The sequence below is a fragment of the Ptychodera flava genome, chromosome 7 (genome assembly GCF_041260155.1).
Source record: "Ptychodera flava strain L36383 chromosome 7, AS_Pfla_20210202, whole genome shotgun sequence".
Classification (NCBI taxonomy): domain Eukaryota; kingdom Metazoa; phylum Hemichordata; class Enteropneusta; family Ptychoderidae; genus Ptychodera; species Ptychodera flava.
Window position 1 is genome coordinate 13,195,362 of NC_091934.1, and position 16,292 is coordinate 13,211,653.

General features: G+C 35.8%; 1 protein-coding gene across 1 annotated transcript in view; it reads left to right on the forward strand.

Annotated features, from left to right (window-relative positions):
• The window catches only part of LOC139136829 (uncharacterized), a 328,762-nt gene that overhangs the window by 220,979 nt on the left and 91,491 nt on the right, over nt 1-16,292 (forward strand). The gene's annotated exons all lie outside the window — the stretch shown is intronic.

The following is a 16,292-nucleotide window of genomic DNA, read 5'->3' on the forward strand; positions in this document are numbered from 1 at the left end:
TCAAGAAAACATCCAGTATTCTAAAAGCTGACGCCCCCTTACGACTGCCGGAAATATTTCTATGATATCCTACTCATTGTACATTTAAAGTATGTTTTAATGCAGCAATTTTTATAACACTTTTGCAATCATTACATTAACATCAGTTTTCGAGAGAATGAACACGTCCTTGTCATGCTTTTATTACCATGGACTTTTGTGATAAATTATGTCATTAAGATACTACGCGCCCAGATACTGAAATATGAAAGCTTTTGCGCTGACCGTTTCCTCCTAGAAACTTCAAACTGATTCTAAATGAGAATTCAAAATAATGATGAAAGGCCAGCTCGGAAACTGTGGTACCGGAGTAACAAATAACCTGGTATTTACTTGTAGTTAAAATTCAAAATGTTCGTTATCCTTCTATTAATTCTATTGGGAAATTTATTTCCGATCTTTTAATTAATTAAGAGAAAAACAAGAAACTTACATTCCAATGTTTTTTTACAAGCTTCAATATGAGTCTTTACTAGCATTACAGTAAATAATAGACCACTGTTTAGAATCTATGTGAACAATAACGTAAGGTTCCGTCGCCGAGGATTATTCCACCTTAGTTATGATCATACTAATAAGTGTAATAAACATCAATCGGCGAGTCAAAAATATCCATCGCTCACAGTGGTATGGACAGAGCCGATGGTCAAAGGTCGAACATTAACATTATTGTGTTGGAACTAGTCCTACAGCCTTGCTGTAGAGAATTGACGATTTTGTTGTGGAGACCTGTCATTTACCAGTACGTTAGGACTTTGACATAACTGAAGATGAAGGCCAACGCCTTACACGTTTACACCTCTTGCCTTTCACAGTTACCTTTAGGAAATAAAGATAACAAAGGTAATTTGTACATCCGTGTACGTATCACTATGTAAATTGCCGTCAAATATTAGAAACTATGAAACGACTAGAAAAGACTGCTGGCTTGGCGCAATCGACTTTAAAGATATACACACATAAACATCTATGTCTTGGCACGAACGTGGGCGAAGAACACTTAAGACAGTCAAATATCCCTTAATGTGTATGTTCCCAGATATAAAATATTTTATTTGAAATATAGTTTTATAAAGTTGTGAGGCGATGCTGAATCATATCTATGACAATAACAGAACAACTCAGAGTGGTGTAATCCATGCATTTGGAGACACGTTGACACGCAATATTTGTTTGGAAATAGTAAAGGCATTGCCATCAGAGATTGTTCGATCTGTTAGATTACATTATATTGAACAGCCTACATCCATCATACATACTAGAGTATATCTGAACTTATTAACAATCAAATGATCTTAGTTACATAAAAAGTTGCAAGTTTCCCTTTAACAAATAAACCGAAGCTGTGTACATTTCTAGACAGTTTCCAATAAAGAATGATTTGTATATATTCTAATATGCTTTCAAATTCATGGACCCATGAATCCATCCATTCTTGCCAAAGTGAGACCTATATTATTGACAATACAAGCGTAAAACGGCGGAGGGGTAGCTGTCATACAATAAATCATAATTTTCTGAAAACACTTCGTTTTAGAATAATTAAAGTAAAAATAGGCACAAATGGCTCAATTTTTTCTCCCTTTTGATTTGAAATATTCTTTACATTTGGTGAATGACAAACCTTTCTCGCAAAATGTCCATGTTCCGATCAAAGTTCATGTGGAATCTATACACTTACACGTATACGTCGACTCCTCGACGATCAGCATTTGGAGATCCTCGTTCACAAAATTATTAAGTTACAAAATCTGAGACAAGGCGTTTTTGTGAAATAAAATGAATATTGAGTTAGGTGACCTGTTGGCAGTAATTTTTTTCCGGTGCGTCATATTCTTCCAGTTACAATCCATCATAGGCCGGTAACGCGGTGTTAGCGTGAAGAAAACCAAATTCATATTTCAATACAACAATTTTCTGCTTACATTTTCTGCTACATTTACATAAACTTAATTGAAATCGACTGTTATCGAAAGCAAATTTTAGAAGTCTCCTTTCATTGACGATTCGTACTTTGTCACAATATATGAGGCACGGACGAACTTTTGATACTGGTGCATCTACAATTATGTAAAATATTCCTAAAGTATTACCTAATAATTGAACTGACTGAACCATCAAGTTGTGTTAACTCTACTCGTATTCCATTCAGGCAAGATATAAAAACCGGTTTATGTTGAATAAAATAGATTAGATAAATAGGTGTAACTATTTTTTTCTAAAGTTTACTTTGCTTAACTGATAATGACAGGTCTATCAACCGAACAGTGTGTGCAAAATGCTACCTAAAATACGTATGAAATCTAACATTAAAACAAAAATGGATGAAAAGGCACGTGGCATTATTACCTTAATTGAGATTGATGGTTAGGGAAAACAAACTTAAGAAAAATCGCCTCACATGCGATTAGACTTTGTCATTCGTATCTCTGGTTGCCAGGCTCATCGTTTTGGCTTTACGAATTTTGACCCGCTACCTCGGCAAATGTAATCAGACACGTTGTTATGAGTGGATAAATGAACTGAGTATTCGTGGAGAAACCATGACAACCTTACTTTGGGTCGACTAGCAGTGTCAAAGCGCACACAAAACAACGAAAACAGTGATGTAACGGTACAACTGTCAAAATGATGGCACAGAAGACTAGAATTGCATGAGGAAGTTAAAATGAAACAAACTTGGAGCTCTCTTATGTCAGTGCATCTCCTATTTAAGATTCTAGCACTAGTATTGTTTTTTACAAACGACAAATTTCCTGCAAAACTTCAATTCTAGTATATATTTTCTTAAAGCCTTGATATTGTAAATGCTGTGATTTGTACTCTGTAATCATTGTATACATAAAGATCATGTAACAGTCAATTTGCATAATCTTTCAATTTATTCATTCCTCTGTATCAACTATGCAGTGTTTTGCTCTAAATTTGCTAGCTGGTATGTCAATCTTACAAAGTATGTCTGCGATTTTGTTTCAGACTAAAGATCGTTTTTCATATGCAGCGACGATTTTCCCGCTGTAGATTGATCCCTCTTTTAACACATTTAACTGTCCTTAAAAACTAGTATAAACAGAAGAAATCACGAACACGCTTTTCAAGTTTATTGTGTTGTCAAACGTTGGTCCTTATTTCAATTGAAACCATAGTACTTTTTGTACACTGAAAAAAGATTTACAGAAACTAAAGATTAATCCATTTGATTGTCAGGTGATTCTTATGTAAACAATGATTACAAAATAAAAATTAAAGTATTTGCCGATATCGATAACTTCGCTTTCGGAAAATCATTTAATTCAAGCATGTACCTAGTTTGCGTAGAAAATTATGTTTCGAAGGCCCAATACTTGTCCAGAACCATTGATACGTCAAGTGCAAAATGCATCACATTTCATCTTCACACACAACTAAGATTGCTCACAGTGAGGTTATCAGTGTGCACAAACGGCATTGGACTTTGTATATTAGTGCAACAAAAGTCAGGTAAAACATTCATCTCTTATCTTATGATGCAACTTCCATGTGCAATCTAAGGTGTGAACCCCACATGTGGTCCTTTTACTGATATGCTAAATAGAAACGTGACTGGTTCCTGTTAAGTGAACCTTCAGTTATTATGAGGGGAATCTGGGAAAGGTAACATTGTACTGGTTCGTGTGAGAGCAGAAATGAACACTAGATCTTATTTGTATCCATGTAAGTTAAACTCAAGGGGTGATATTGTCAACTTTAGAATAAGATCTGATCTTCGTACTATTTCTCGGGTGTTTTGGCGTCAATTGCTCTCCTGCTACTTTAACAACTTCAATGTCCACATTACAGCTTAGGCCCTTTCACTGAGTAAACACAATTAATTTTGCATCATTACATAAACTTTAAACACATTCATTAACGTTCGTTTTCGTAGTATGATTTCATACATATTATTATATCACAGTTTGCACACACAATTTGCTTTGTAGTCCCGTCATTAATAGTTCGGTAAAATGACATAAAGCTCTCACCGTTTACCTAACCTATTTTCATTTCAACTTAGGGAGCCTTTATTATTATTGTGGGAGGGCCGGACGAAATGAGGATTGTCCATCATGTAAAATACTACCCTCCCCCTGATGCCCCTTTCTTTAATGTAATCCTCCCCTTCCCCTCCTTAATCAAAAGTTTGAAAAGTGTCCATAACCTTGACAGAACAGCTGACATTGTTATATTACAGGTACAGATATTAAAAGGGATATTTGCTGTAACTTTTGTCATAACTTTGTTTCCTTGTTCTGTGTATCAAATGATCTTTCCTGTTTAACTTCCTATAGAATATTAGTATGCCAAATATTCTGCTTGTCAAACCGCCCATATACGTATAATAACTATTTACATTCTTGACAAATGAATTCTAATCCGGACTTGAATTCAGTTTTCAACAATAACAATGCGGACTGTGCAAAAATAGGATATGTAAATGAGCTAAATACTGGGCACTTCATCATACCTCATGGATTTGAAACAGATACTGCAGTTGATGCACAGAACAAAAGATGACTATGAAAATATGAAAAGGACAAGGAAATGGAGCTTTAAGACTGGTTTATCAGGTTAAGATTACTTCACAGCATAAGGGTGAATCCTATTGTTGAGTGTCCTATTGTTGCTGAGTGTGTCCTATTGTTGCTGATTTTGATGCACCATTCACAGTTAATACAACTAGGCATTTAACTTACAAAGTTTTATTGACGCTATGAGAATTGCAGTGCCTACTATTGCAATTCTAATAGGATTGTTGTGAAGTTTTTTACACGACTCAATCTTAACTTTATATTCATCATAACCTTAGCAATGTAAATTGTGACCTCCCCTTTGACCAAGTTAATTTGTAAAATGTCCAATAAGATTGAGAAAATTTTAAACGCATGCACTACTAGGCTATCTAATAAGGGCTAATTAGGATGTTCGAATTAACCATAATTTTTTTTCGTGGAATGTTAACTTATAATATCTCCTTAGGGGGCCATAAGTAACTAAATAAGCGACATGCAAACGAAAAAATGATGCACTGTACTCAAACCACCAGCTGAGTTTGCCCCTAAAAATATTTTCCCGTTTAATCTGTCAAAGTATGGTACAAAAGGAGCCGGCATGATTAATAAACAATGACATTTCTATTGAATTTGAATACCTTCATTATATCAACATAGAAAGAACGAAGTTACCGCTATATGAACCGACCTGTCAAAAAGAGACGGAAAAGTCACAGATTGTTAACTTGAAACAACGTATGCAATTATGCCTGTCTTGTACATCTGTGAGCATTTGAAAAAACAAACTAGACATGTTAAAGCTAGTAAGGTCATGTCCAATTGTTTTCCATTGAAGGGAAATCATGAAAAATACGCTACAACTGTATACAAAAGGTGTTTGAACGGATCAATAGCCGGAATAGGCGAAATTGTAATTTGGCACCATTTTCGCCAAATTTCACATTATAACTGTAATTGCATGAAACTAAGATAAAATTAATATAGCAATGTTAATAAGTATTCGACTCATACAAAAGCAAACAAATATTGGGACATCGATAAATTCCGTTCATAGTACAGCAAAAATTAATGTCGACGTTTTATTTGATTTTTCAACAATTTTCTTTTTTTGGGAACAGATTACCCCTATTCCAACAGGAAGAAACGTATACAAATTCTTAATAGGATTACGCATAAAGAGTGATTTAAGAACCCGGCCAACCGTTCAAGGTTAATTTAAGCTTTCGTCAAGTAGATTTTGGTATTTCTTCAGCTCTTTGTCCTTTTCGATCGCCCCTACTGACCGCGCCCTTTCGTGACAGGAAGGCAATAATTTATTCTGACTGAGACCATACACTGTACCATCACGGTATATCCACCTACCGCGCACCCAGAAACCGAACTATTTTAACTTTTGCAAAAGCCTCCTATTGAATTCAAGAAAAACTTTGTGATGTGGCATATTTTTTGTACCAAAAGAGCAAATTACATGAAACTTGCATTTAAACCGTTCGTTTTTCTTATCGTAGCTTCGTTGGGGTAGCTAATTTTTTTATTTAGGATAAAATAATTGACTAATGACGAAATCAAGACGAAGAAAACATCATTTTTCTACATGCTTTAAGATGTTTATCCAAGAAGCGATACTAACAAAATAAAGGGAAAATTTAAAATTTCGATATCCATCGCCTATCGAATTCCAGTATTTATGATCATACTAACAAAGTGTTAATAAAGTTCGATTAATAATACCTCGATACAGAGGAGCGGACAGAGCCGAGGGTCAAAGATCAAACATCAACAGAAATGTATGGAACTAGTCCATATTGAGGACGTTTATACCCTTTGGTTGAAGAGATCTAACTTGATTGACACAAAGGTACTCTAAAAGTTTTAAAAAATATATACGTTCAAACAGCAGCTCTGTTTCATTTCCAGACAAAACGTTACATCAGTGTTGCGTATTTAAAATGTTTGACCGGCAATAAAACGAATCGATCAGTCACTCTAAACCATAATATCCCGGGGAGATTGCTTTTGAGAATGCATTGACTAATTAAGAGAGATGTCCTTTCTATCAGTTAAGTGGAAATTTGAGAACAGAAATATTGTAAACTGCTGGTTGTTTCTCCCCATGAAATCATGTAAAATTCTTAATATGGTTGTAGGTGACAGGCGTTGAAATTTTCCGTTTCAATTTAAAAAGCGTGAGCTCCTTCGTATTTATAACATTATAAATACTTGACAACGGGTTCTCTAGGACTTCTTTCGAAATATCATCATATCACAAAATCAGCGTTAAGTTTTCAAATGAAGGGAAAGCAACAAGCTAAAGGTGACCCAATGGCCTTAGGAGTCTCCCAAGGTCATGGTGTTCTTCCGCGCAACAATTAAGCTTCATCACAAAAGGCTGGAAACTCTATGTGAGCATAGAAGATGCGTCAATTTCAACTCAACATTTGGCTGACGAATTATGGCGGCTGAATGAAATAAATAAACTCGGTTGATGTGGTCTTTATTGAAAGCAAATTTTAGAATCCTTCGATTTCATTGATATCCGAACTATTTTAGTCGGATCTTTGATGGACAAAATTATCTCATCGTTTTGCTATGAACACACATATAGGTTAGATAGCTCTACAGAATCAAGTAGAAATATCAACAACATTTATCATTTACGGCGACGTACATGCCACTAAATTCAATGAATGAAGCTTTGATTGTTCCACAGCAGAAATAAATTCATCCACAACTGATCTACGGTAGTAAAGAGCTCACATTACACTATAAATGGTGCTTTAGCGTTGTAACGCTCAAACGGTAGCAGGCAAATGTAGATTTACTCTTGTCAGTCAATGAAAATGAAAGACACTGGTGGCTTACCTTTGTCTGAAAGTGGTTGTACAACTGCTGTTTAATATTTCAAGCAGAAAATACGTCGCAGATTATCCTCTCACTGTCAGTTTGATGGGTCATCAGCGGGTCATACTTCTTAAAGGGCAAATACCTTTGGAAAGAGAGTTGTAGCTGATCGTTGTCAAAATTTATGTAAATATTTATGTTATCTCCGCAATCAGATAGGTGCAATAAGGATTATGAAATTTACATATGGTCAATTTAAAGCAAATAGAACATAATCTCCCGTCAAATGTAAATGAAATAGAGTATGTTAGTCATGACCCCAACCAAACCAAAGCAAATCACACACAAACAGACTCACACATTCGCACATATCAACAACAATATTGTCATCAGTATTTACAGGCAGAGATACACCTTCTACAGTTTGCTAACAAAATTAGAAGATTACATTAAGTGTTCATTTTGTTCCAGATCGACGCATGTGTACAGAGATCGATTAGAGTGAAAAAACGGTAAAACTTCATTTCTGAGTTATATCATAATAGTTTCTTATGTCATGGAATTAGTCGAATGTGACCTTTTGATAACTAATAAGGGGCTGTGGACAATTAAATGATTCTCATGACAAAGGAAATCCATTGTCTCACCCCCTTCACTCTCCTCCCCGCAACGACTTTACGAAGATATGAAGAATGTGTGACATGACAACTTTCCCCACACAGACTTAGACGGGGTGGCTGTGTCCAATCTCTATTGAAATTGGTCTCAGCCACCCGTCTATTAAAATTCATGAGTTTACTTTTCTTGTTTACGTACATACCTATATCAGATGGAAATCTGAGGATTTGCGATTACATCAGGTTGACAACCCCCCACACAAGAGCAATGAATGTAAAAAGTGTGAAAGAGGCTCCCACCTAACTATCCAAATGTTTTGTGTCGAGTTTGTGTTTGATTCGTTTCAAAAATGTGCTCCTACATTCTTATCCGATTGTTTGTGTTAACAAAAATGTTTGTTTCGCCTCGGATATTTGTAGGGAAGTTTGGATCAGTGTGTACGGTAATGTTTTGTTTGTGTGGGGAAACTTATGGCGAGACGCAGCCGGACCTATTGTGTTACAGAGTTGATAGAGTGGCCCTTTGACGCTTGCGTTTCGAAACCGAGTGTGGTTTCTCATCAGTCGCAGTGTAGATTCTTTCCTTAGTTGTGCATTTTAATGGTCTTTGCTCTTCGAGTAGCGAGGCAAGTATATTAATGTTTGGGTCTCGTTGTGAGTCCGTTTGGTGGTTCAGTTTGTTTGTTCTATGTTTCTTTACTTCAGTAAATTTTGTTTTGAATAGTGTGTCTTTTAGAATTTTGCCGAGGTTTGTGATTTTTAGGCAATAATACCACTGCGGGGTACGGATTTTATGTTTTCTGTGATCAAGATACTTACAAGTATCATGATCGATGTGTTTGTTCTCGTACATTTTGTTTAATAGTTCGTGTACTTTGTTTACTGTTTGTTCTGTGTCGTCACTGGCTAGTTGTGTATAATACTTAGTGTTGCGTAATTGCCTTTCGCATTCGTGTACGTAATCTTTTGTGTTGACAAAGACAAAACCCGACCCTTGTCAAGGTTTTTTATGGTAATTTGTCTACTGTTTGCAAGCTGGTTTATCGCGATTCTTTGGGCACGCGACATGTTTTGTTCCTTGTTTGAAAGGGTATCTCTAGAAGTGCGAGTTTAGCAGCTTCAGATAGCTTTCAGGTTTTTGTATTTTTGCTGTTCGTGGAGTCAAATTTGACTTTTCTTTGAATTGGTGTTGTTGCGATTGTTCGTGTCTCATGATGTCTCCGGTGTTTGGCTTAATTGCTAATGAAACTTTTTAAGTTTCCAAGTCAACTATCCAAGCATTTTAAGAGGGGTGATCAAAAAGGCCAGAACAGCCATTTTGACCAACCGGGTTCAAGAACCCGGGAAAGGTGTTTAAAGTGTGCGATAGATGTGTTTACGACATAAACATTACGAACAGTAGATTAAGATAGGTATGAATAATCCAAACTGCCCAGTTTCTGTGTGGGGAACAAGTTGGAATGTGTAGCGAAGTGCCGAAAAGAAAGGCTCCAAAATCGGCGGTTTTCCGCGATTTATTTTATTTTCCTCGAACTTTTCTTTGAACAACTGTCATTCCCGGTCGGCATTATCACTAGGTAACAAATATGGCCGCGTTTAGGTTAATGCATGTTTAATTCTCAAACACCGTGGCGTCGAAGTAGCAAAACAGTTTTTTTGCGTTTTTCTCGAATTCAATGTGTGAATGAGGTAGCCTTCTTTGGCACCTCGTCAATCGCAAACACAAACACTAGCTGCTTGAAATTCACACTGTCCATTGGTAACGTAATGAACTCAAAATCGGTGTCTGGGATTTCCTTTATATGCTTTTGTTTTTTTGTTATGCGCTCTTGAAGGTGTTAGACTAAGGTGCTTTTCAATGAATTGTAATTTTCACGCCATATAATTTGAATGGAGCCGCCGAGTAAAAATCGCTACACATGTTTTTAAGGATATTGTCAAGGCTTGTCAATGAACAAATTTCAACCGGAAAGCTTGCAGCGTGCTCGTGAAATGGGGGAAAAACCGTTTTTCGAAGGCTCAGCAAAACGCTTGTCACGTGACTCTTATGCAAAAAATGACCATGTACTGTGGTTGGTCGGATAGCTCTATATTAGGGCTTTCAGAAATATAAACTTTATTGGGGGTTTGTGACTTCTTCAATTGAGAAAAAATAAAAATCTGAAAGTTGGTAAAAGGTATTTATCATGGTTAACAGATCATCGTAGCGATCGTACATGCGAGAGAGCGTGCAGTTCTATTGCACTAGTTGGCTTTGCAGTAAGAATAGTTATTTTCCCATTGCAAATTGAGTATTGACGCATAAGAACTCCTGAGCATATAGAATTATGATATTGAAATGAATATTCGAAATACTGACAACCCAATATTCTGTCAAAATCATTGTCCATACTTCACTTCATATATAACAAATTATATCGACGTACGAATTCCCGAATCGTTCTTCTTTATTTCCTTCTTTTCTACTTTATCTTGTCTTTACCATCACAATGGGCATAAATAAAGTGCACTTTTTCTCACATGCGTATGTCTGTCATAAGTTATCTTACACCTTCTACTATCTTCATTTTCAGAAGGCAAGCAAGAGATAGCATATCGCCCTAGAGAAGAGCCTGAATTTGGCAGGCATAAAGGTATTTTGACCCACTACAACTCGCTTCCATTTTTGTTTCCTGTGATCACTGTAATTTAAAAGTCTTCCAATAGTGTCAGTTTTATGTGACGTTTTTGTAATCTGAGATATTTCCACAGAAATGAAGTCCATGATTCAATATATTCATTTAAAGAATATTTTATAACTCAGTTAATAAGCTTATCAGCTTTGAAATACAGTATAGCCCGGGCCATGGCTAATGAACCTTTCTACTTTTCGACTAGTAAATTGACAGACGAACTTATTTTTCAAGCGAGGAAGCATACAGGTATACTTCGCTAGTTTTGCTTAACGGTGAAACTGTGATTTTCCCTATTCATATATGATATACCAACAACAAATACACCCGAACCACACGCTAAATGAACGGAACATCACAAATACTTAGGAAGAAATATGTTTTCATGAATTACATCACAGGTGTTATTCCTTGACACAACTTTTCAACACACTTCAGAAGCAGCTCAGAGAAGATGACATGTTCAATATGATTGATCTGCTGAAACCGAGGCAAATCAATCCAAGTGATGAGCATAAGTTGAAGAAACCCTTTGACGTCTTTCACTTGCTACTTGAGCGAAAGTTTATCTCCGAAACGAATCTTGACTTGCTCAAACAAGTATTTACCCAGATGGACAGACAACCATTGGTGGATCTTATCGATAAATATCTTCAAGGAAATAATTCTGTTACCTCTTCAGAAGACTCTGTGGCGGACAGAAAGCCATCCAGGCGTTGGAATTGTTGTTTGTGTTAGACAGTTGTAATTCATACTGTATGATAGATTTCCGTGATACGTTGTTGTTCGTTTCGGCTCAATCGTTCCCAATAAAGATGTGCTTTTATACGGATAACACTATCGTTACGGTACATTTATCTTTGTCTGAACGATTAAACCCTTGATTAATATTTGAATGCAGGCACTGGAGTGATTTTTTTTCATAAAAAGATTAAGTTGAAAGGTAATGAACTGATGCATGTATTGGCTACTGGTTGTTAATTAAAGGGACTCCAGTTGACTTTGATGCGAATCTGTATGTTGATGTTTTCCTAATTGTCCGGTTTGTGCACCATAACATTCTTGAAATTTTGTAATGATATACTATATCTTGTCATCGTACATTATATATCTATTATTCTTGGTTTTGAATTGCACTAGCTCCAAAAGCTTTCTCTAAGTATCTTTGATTTCTGTTCGTATCTCACTCTCATCGATGTTTTTTTCATGCACGACAGTCACCTTTCAAGACGCATCTTCATGTCAAACAGTGATATTGGATTTTATCAAGTTGATTAATGATAATTCAAAATGTTATATGCTTAACTTGGATTACTAATGAAGCAGTAACTTAAGTACAGTAGACATGTACGTTGGTCAATATAGGCAGTCTTCCTTTCAACTGGTTGTGCAGGAACTTTGTCAATATCGTATCAATCATTTCAGAGCGATATGGTGGAAGGATTACATAATATAGCGAAATGTCAATGAATTTTAGAAATGTAAGTCTCAAAATGTACTATAACATTACACGACATTCTATAATTCCATGGACCATTTCATTTCTTAACTCTGTAGATATCGTACTAGCTTATCAGTTCCGTATTCGGTATGGTCTATTTTTCACAGTAAACCGAACACAGTAATTCTATAACAGTCTATGTTATATAATAGATTATCAATTTTTTTTATATTATCAGTATTTGCTTCGATTCCGCGCAGTCAAGTCGAGTCCAAAAATGACCGTTTATAGGTGTAAGGATACTCTGTGTTTTCATGTATAAGGTTTTTCGTGTTTTGGTTTATGTTTATTATTGTCTAAATTACCTTAGAGTTAAGTTGACGAATACCAGAGTTCTGTAGTAACAATAATAGTTTTTTGATCATCAGTCTAAATTCAAGTGTGTAAGCTACCGTATAATCCGATTATCACTTATTAGAAAACCAATGATATGCTTACTGGGCTCTTTTTCAAATTATAATTTTTACGTGCCCAGTCTAATATGAATAAGAAGAAAGTTTTCAAATGTTGATACCTGATTTCTCGGTTTAACGATGGATTTGTGGTCCGCAATAATTGTAAAGATGAGGAATTATATGGATTAAGTTGATTGTAGTTTGAGTATAAATGTATGTGGTATTAGTTCGACATGATTTGTTGGAACACAAGTGTATTTGCGTTTTCTAGATTATTTAGCCAGGTGTTTAGTTGTGTTGACGTGTTTCTCGTATTAAAACATTTAACCATTTTACTTGTCGATAGAGGTATATAAATTCAAACGACTATTTGGTTTGACTACTCAGAGAAATCATCATTGCAAGAAATCATAGTTTAACGAAGTTTACTGACACCACATTCTCTTCATTCCTTTCAAATATTCAGATAACTAATTGAGTCACTGTCCAGTACTTTTAAACAAGATGTAGTATATGTCCCCATTTTACTGGTATTAGTTGAGTTTACAGTTGTTATGTCCGATATGGTGCATTTCAAAATAGTCATTTAACGTCATCTCAAGTATGCACCTAGAAAATAAAAACACGATTGGAACTAATTTTGGATAAATGGATGGTGAAGTAATGTCGATTACACCTGCAAATGTAAGCCCGTCTACTTTTCTTTTTAAGTTACACACTTGCTTTTATGAGTAATTTGTGATATCGCAATATTCAGCCCAAGGGCACCCAACGCTTTTGAGAAATCTGAAAACATCAAAAGATCCAATTATCCCAAATTGTTCCCATCGTGTTTAAATGTAATCTGTTGTTTCATCAGTAAAAGACTGAAATTAATAGATACCTTATAGTGACAATTAAAGGAAAACTGAAAATAAATATAGAAAATTTCCGGTGTCCATGTGTTAGTCAAAAACGCTTCACTGGTAGCTTAAATCAAGTCCAATGTTACCACAGATTCCGAACTAGCGTAACATTCGAAAGATAGGACAACGTCTTTTGGTGTAAATTTCCACCACGAAAACTAGGCTGTATTTAATAAAAGTTGCAGTGGTAAATCGTCTCCTTTCTTACCGTGTATAGTACGGCTACCGAGGAGGAACATGAAATCATTTTTTAATAGCTACTCAAATTGATAATTCTTCTAGCTGTCACTTTTATTTTGATATTAAATTTGCATTTCCATTTGCGACTTTATTATCCATTTCATAATTTAATTCATATTAATGGCGATTTCGACGTTAAGTTTACTGGAAATTTGAATTTCGTGATGAAGTTAGAACCATTTCATTTTTCAAAAGAAAGTCATTTTCGGTCACAATTGAATTTCAATTTGGATGTTCTTCTCAAAATTAAAAAAAAAATGCTTTGATTTTGATTTCTAATAGCAAAATGAAATTCATATTCGTTCAATTTCAATTTGATTTTGTGCTGACTTTCAAGAGTAAAGTCATTTTCTTTTTACGTTTCATTCTGACTTGCATTTTGATTTTGGGTTTCAAACTTGTGGTGTTGACAATTCTTCTAATATTAAATGGCACTTCCATTGTGACTTTATTACCCTTTCCATAATTAAATTCACCTTTTCCTTTACATTTCGACTTTCATTTTAAAGTTAGAACCATTTTGATTTTTCAAAATGAAAGTCATTGTCATTCCAAGTTTATTTCAATCTTGCAGGTTTTTTCGCTGTATTTTTCAGTTTGATTTCGATTTGTAACGGCAAAAAAAAAAATCATTTTTGTTTAAATTTTCATTTTAATTTTGGTCTGATTTTCAAGAATAAAGTCTTTTCATTAAATCTTCGTTCTGATTTTCATATGATGTTTTAGTTAAAATATTACAGTCATTTTCGTATTCATTTTCTCTCTAATTTTCATTTTGATCTACTAGTATGTTCTGATTTCATTTATAGTTTTGTTTCTAAAATTAAATGAACCCCAATTTGATTAACACTTAGATTTTAACTTTCGTGTGTGTTTTCATTTTATTGTTCATTTAAAATCAAACTACTTTTCAACGTTTTTTACAATTTGCATATGTTACTATCACACGATATCGTTGACCCAATGATCAGACTGGGAAAGTTAACAGTGAGAATTTAATGGTGAAAGTTTGGCCAGCGCGTTGTGTTCCTACTACATTAGGTGTTTCAATACCATGTCCTGGTAACCGCAGCTAGGGAGGACGATGACAGGAACGAGGGCATGTGCCGCCGTTGAAGCACTGCGCACGTCTGTAACATTGAAGCGTAGTCCGTGAACGTAAAACAATGCGGATAATGTTGAATACTTAGCAGTAAACCAAGCTAATAGGTGTCACCTTTCGGAATATTGGCCTGTCCTCACAGTCGATGGAGCATCCCTCACTCAAATTTCAGAGAGTTACGTGTGACACAGCAGGAATCTACGCCACTGAGAATGAAAATGAAACGAAATCACGCAGGCAAATTTGGTCGGTCTCTTACCCAACCATATTTACCACCCCAGAACTGAGGAGTACTGATATTTTCACATGCATGACAACTTTTCCCCACACAGACTTAGACGGGGTGGCTGTGACCAATCTTGAATGAAATTGGTCTTAGCCACCCCGTCTATTAAAATTCATGAGTTTACTTTTCTTGTGTACGTACATACTTATATCAGATGGAAATCTGAGGATTTGCGATTACATCAGGTTGAGAACCCCCCACACGAGAGCAATGAATTAAAATTACTCTTTACAAAGCATGCGGACAAATTTGTTGGTTCCACACATGTCACTTACTCTTTACAAAGCATGACAAATTAGTTGGTTCCACACATGTCACTACAAATACAACACTAACGTTCATTGGAAAGGGACAATTTGAAGCCGCCTATTAAAGCTCGTGCCCGTGTGCAGTGATATTTTGTCGGTAACGCTGTGAATGAAACATGCACACAGCGGCCCACACAACATCGTAAGCTTACTATCGTGGTATTTGTACGTGCGTGGTACGTCCGTGATCGTATTTGAGTGCATAAGTTACCGCAGGCTACCACTACCAGTAACTCGCGGTTACTTGAAAAGCCGAGGGTAGCCTAAACTGAATTTTCCTGTAAACGTCTTAATTTTTCTTAAAGTACATCACAGCAACTGGACTGCGAGTCTCCTCTTTGAAAATACATTCGCATTTACTCAATAAAAATATATAGGTGAGTGACAAGGTTTTGAGAGGGTGTGCAACGTGCAACGTAGAAGAAGCTGCCCCAAGGCACCGTGTAATTTGTCTACTGTTTGCAAGCTGGTTTATCGCGATTCTTTGGGCACGCGACATGACATGTTTTGTTTTCTTGTTTGAAAGGGTATCTCTAGAAGGCGAGTTTAGCAGCTTCAGATAGCTTTCAGGTTTTTGTATTTTGTGCTGTTCATAAAATGTGACTACGCTACATCATGAGACACAAACAATCGCAACAACACCAATTCAAAGAAAAGTCAAATTGGACTCCACGAACAGCAAAAACTACAAAAACCTGAAAGCTATCTGAAGCTGCTTTACTCTCACTTCTAGAGATACCCTTTAAAACAAGGTGTTACTTTGAACACATGGACCAGGACACGTGTGGGAACGTGAAATGACCGCGACGTCGATGATTGCGGTGTCCGGAAAGAAAGAAAAAAAGAAGTACGCGATA